The following is a 3,822-nucleotide window of genomic DNA, read 5'->3' as shown; positions in this document are numbered from 1 at the left end:
TGTGTGTCTTTCACTGTGGGTTTCTGGACATAGGCTATGGGGGAGGGGAAAAAGGACCTCCTATGGGAGGCATAAGGCAGATGTTTCTTCCTAGCCCAGGTTTAGTGCTTAATGCTCCCTGAAGAATAGAGAAATAGTCCCTCATTGCTTCCTGAATCTCACAAGTGCTTCTCTAGTCTATGACTTTCTCTGTTTAGTTAGACTAATAGGATAGGAGCCTGCATAAATATGGGGGAGGAGAGAAGACTTAGCCCTTGAAATTGTACTTCATATCTGAGGTGAAGGGAAGGATTAAAGATTTGCACCGGGCACAGTGGCTCAGACCTGTAATCCCAGCATTTTGGGAGGCTGAGGCAAGCAGATCACTTGAGCTCAGGAGTTCGAAACCAGCCTTGGCAACATGGCAAAACCCCGTCTCTACAAACAATACAAAAAATTAGCCAGGTGTGGTGACGCATGCCTGTGGTCCCAGCTAGTTGGAGGGCTGAGGCAGGAGGATCCTTTGAGCCCAGGAGGTCGAAGCTGCAGTGAGCTGAGATTGTGCCACTGCATTCCAGCCTGTGTGACAAAGGGAGAACCTGTTTCAAAACAACAAAGAGTTGTAAGAAATGTCACCATTTTTTCTACTGGCCAGGCCCGGTGGCTCACACCTGTAATCCCAGCACTTTGGGAGGCCAAGGTGGGTGGATCATGAGGTCAGGAGACAGAGACCATCCTGGCTAACACAGTTTCCCGTCTCTACTAAAAATACAAAAAAATTAGCGGGGCATGGTGGCAGGCACCTGTAGTTCCAGCTACTCGGGAGGCTGAGGCAGGAGAAAGGTGTGAACCCAGGAGGCAGAGCTTGCAGTGAGCTGAGATCGCGCCACTGCACTCCAGCCCGGGCGACAGGGTGAAAATCTGTCTCAAAAAAAAAAAAAAGAAAAAAGAAGTGTCAACATTTTTTCTACTTAGTATCTATCACTCTGTGATGATATAATTCCAAGTAACCCAGGCACTTGACAACAACAAAAAGTTCCAAGTAAAAGAGAGGCCAGGTATGGTGGCTCATGTCTGTAATCCCAGCACTTTGGGAGGCTGATGTGGGAGGATTGCTTGCGGTCAGGAGTTTGGGACCAGCCTGGGCAGTACAGCAAGACAGTCTATTAAAAAAAAAAAAAAAAGCTGGGAGTGGTGGCATGCACCTGTAGTCCCAGCTACTTCGGGAAGCTGAGGTGGGAGGATCACTTGAGCCTAGGAGTTCAAGACTGCAGTAAGTTTTGATTGCACCGTAGCACTCCACTCCACTCCAGCCTGTGAGACAGAGAAAGGGCCTCTCTCAAAAAAAAAAAAAAAAAAAAAGTGTGTGTATATATATATATATATATATATATATATATATATGATCTAGAATAGAACAATTGCAGTAGATACCAAAGTTTAAAAATTAAAAAAAACGCAGCTGGCTGCAGTGCCTCATGCCTGTAATCCCAGCACTTTGGGAGGCCGAGGTGGATGGATCACCTGAGGTCGGGAGTTTGAGACAAGCCTGACCAACATGAAGAAACCCCATCTCTACGAAAAATACAAAATTAGCCGGGCATAGTGGCACATGCTGTAATCCTAGCTATTTGAGGGGCTGAGGCAGGAGAATTGCTTGAACCTGGGAGGCAGAGGTTGCCGTGAGCCGAGATTGCGCCACTGCACTCCAGCCTGGGCAATAAAAAGCAAAACTCCGTCTCAAAAAAAAAAAAAAAAAAAAAAATTAAAGATAATCTCAAAAAAATGTAACAGTAACATATTGTTTTTGCAATCATGAAGAAACCATTATGTAACAGTAGGGCACTCTCATCTAGTCTTGAACCTCAAGTCCTTATAGGAATAGAGATTGAACTGTTGGAGTAAGCTGTCTTGCTACTTCTGAGCAATTGTATTCTAGCTGAACTCCCAGCCTGGTTTTTTTGTTGTTGTTGTTTTTTACGGAGTTTCGCTTTTGTTGCCCAGGCTGGAGTGCAATGGCAGGATCTTGGCTCACCGCAACCTCCGCCTCCCAGGTTCAAGCGATTCTCCTGCCTCAGCCTCGGGCATGTGCCACCACGCCCGGCTAATTTTTGTATTTTTCAGTAAAGACAGGGTTTCTCCATGTTGGCCAGGCTGGTCTTCAACTCTTGACCTCAGGTGATCCACCCGCCTCAGCCTCCCAAAGTGCTGGGATTACAGGCGTGAGCCACCGTGCCCGGCTTCCCAGCCTAAATGTTTAACTCATGTCTGGGACAAAGTTTTAGTAGGCCTTTCAGTTATCTGCAGGAATGGGTTTATCTTCCTTAATTAGTAGGGTCACTTTTGTCTATTTATGACACTTTTCTATTTGTGGAGGAGTACACAGACTTTGGAGTTCTGGCTCCAACACTAGTTACTGGGTGACCTTTGGCAAGTTACTTAACCTTCCTGAGCTTCAGTTTTCACTCTTACAAAATGGGAATAACTTCAGAGGACTATTATGAAGATTAACTATGTGATCTTGGGCAAGTTACTTAAATTGTCTTTTGCTTCAATTTCCTCATTTATTGGGATTTGGTACCTACCACAAAGGGCTTTTGTGAGGATTAATAAACAAATATATGGAAACTGTTTATGATAGAAATGGTCTAACACATAGTGGCCTAAAAAAACGTGGCCTAAAGTTATATATTGCCGGCCTCAGTGGTTGTTACTGAGAATTAATGAGATGATGATGCATGTGTGTGCAAAGGATGGAGATGTAGAATAGCATGGCATGGTTTTTTGTTTTTGTTTTTTTGAGACAGAGTTTCACTCTTGTTGCCCAGGTTGGAGTGCAGTGGCGCAATCTCGGCTCACTGCAACCTCTGCCTCTCGGGTTGAAGCGATTCTCCTGCCTCAGCCTCCGGAGTAGCTGGGATTACAGGCATCCACCATCATGCCCGGCTAATTTTTTGTATTTTTAGTAGAGACAGGGTTTCACCATGTTGGCCAAGCTGGTCTCGAACTCCTGACCTTAGGTGATCCGCCCGCATGGCATGTTTAAGAAATAGCTGGGGCTGGGTGCGGTGGCTCAGGCCTGTAATCCAAGCACTCTGGGAGGTGGAGGTGGGCGGATCATTTGTGGTCAGGAGTTTGAGACCAGCCTGGCCAACATGGTGAAACCCCTGTATCTACTAAAATACAAAAAAAAATTAGCCAGGCATGGTGGCAGGCGCCTATAATCCCAGCTACTTGGGAGGCTGAGGCAGGAGAATCCCTTGAACCCGGGAGGCGGAGGTTGCAGTGAGACGAGGTTGCACCACTGCACTCCTGCCTGGGTGAGAGTGAGACTCCATCTCAAAAAAAAAAAAAAAAGAAAGAAAAGAAAAGAAACAGCTGGGCCAGGCGTGGTGGCTCATGCCTGTAGTCCCAGAACTTTGGGAGGCTGAGGTGAGTGGATCACTTGAGCCCAGGAGTTTGAGACTAGCCTGGGCAACACAGGGAGATCCCTGTCTCTACAAAAAATAACATTAGCCAGGCGTGGTGGTGCGCCCCTGTAGTCCTAGCAACTCAGGAGGCTGAGTTGGGAGGATTGCTTGAGCCCAGGAGGTTGAGGTTGCAGTGAGCTATAATGCGCCACTGCACTCTGGCCTGGGCAACACAGTGATGCCTTGTCTCAAAAACAAGAAAATTTAAAAAAACCCAATGAAACAGCTGGACTACGTTGGGCAACATGGTGAAACTCCGTCTGCACAAAAAGTGCAAGAATTGGCCAGGCATGGTGGTGCATGCCTGTAGTTCCAGCTATTTGGGAGGCTGAGGCAGAAGGATCATTTGAGTCTGGGATGTGGAGGTTGCAGT

This window comes from Pan troglodytes, chromosome 1 (assembly GCF_028858775.2).
Source record: "Pan troglodytes isolate AG18354 chromosome 1, NHGRI_mPanTro3-v2.0_pri, whole genome shotgun sequence".
Lineage (NCBI taxonomy): Eukaryota > Metazoa > Chordata > Mammalia > Primates > Hominidae > Pan > Pan troglodytes.
This window is presented reverse-complemented; position numbering follows the sequence as displayed.